The sequence below is a fragment of the Papaver somniferum genome, unplaced genomic scaffold (genome assembly GCF_003573695.1).
Source record: "Papaver somniferum cultivar HN1 unplaced genomic scaffold, ASM357369v1 unplaced-scaffold_12987, whole genome shotgun sequence".
NCBI classification, from domain to species: Eukaryota; Viridiplantae; Streptophyta; class Magnoliopsida; order Ranunculales; family Papaveraceae; genus Papaver; species Papaver somniferum.
This window is the reverse complement of record NW_020622144.1, coordinates 1-920: the sequence shown is the minus strand read 5'-3', so window position 1 is coordinate 920 and position 920 is coordinate 1. Positions and strand designations below refer to the sequence as shown.

The 920-nt window shown below is 33.6% G+C and overlaps 1 non-coding gene across 1 annotated transcript; it reads left to right on the top strand.

Annotated features, from left to right (window-relative positions):
• Positions 1 to 510: 510 nt before the first annotated feature.
• Positions 511 to 650, top strand: LOC113332165. Its single transcript, XR_003351361.1, has one exon. It is a non-coding gene; the product is annotated as a small nucleolar RNA snoR134 (small nucleolar RNA).
• Positions 651 to 920: the final 270 nt, after the last annotated feature.

Sequence of the window (920 nt, the reverse complement as noted above, 5' to 3'; positions counted from 1 at the left end):
CCTGTTTTGTGGGTATGTATGTTGGATTTTCTGGATTTTGTAGATGTGTACATAGTTGTATACCATTGTACGTATTCCAAATATATTGCAAGTTTTGTAGTTACATTTTCTAGGTTTTGGTAGATGTGTACTAGTTGTACATCATTGTCATGTCTCATTGATATATGAGAAGGATGATGGTTCAAATCCATCTGAGTTTCCATGTTATGTTTATCCAATATGGATATCATTGGTGCCTAGGTAGACGATTATATGCATGTTTTTTAGGGGTGTACATATTGGTGCACCCGTGTAATTCCTATGAAAAAATAGGTTTATGTGTGGTTATGAAAGATCAATTTTATGCATGTTTCGCATGGGTGTACATATTTGTGCACCTATGTAATTCCCGTGAAAAAATAGGTTGGTGTCCGGTTTTCAATAATTTAGGGACTCAGTATTAACTTAGTTGTTGAGTGCGCACCTTCTACATCTATTTGTTCATTTTTTTTTTGTATTTTTTTGTATTATCTGCATGTTGCTCCCAGGCTTCTCTGAAATATACGATGACGAAAAAATCCCCAATGCTCATGCTAAATTTTTGCCATTTAGTGTTGCAAGTTTGCTTAGTTCTTCAACATCTTATTTGTGCCAAAATAACTGCCACATTTCCTTATTGTTTCAGGGAGTAGTATTAAAAGTTGCTTATCCAGTTAAGGTTTCGTAGAAGTCATGTTCTGGTTTGATTTGATTCTATATCAACTGCACAAATGATTAACATGCTAATGATGATAGATTTTATATCTTAGTGGATTTCAGTGAGATTTTATCAATGATCTTATTAATCTACTTACAGAGCTTGCTTCAAAGTTATACTCTCCCAAGGTGTTGGGTTTTTTATAGGTGTGTACATATTAATTTGATAAGTACAACCTTCGTTT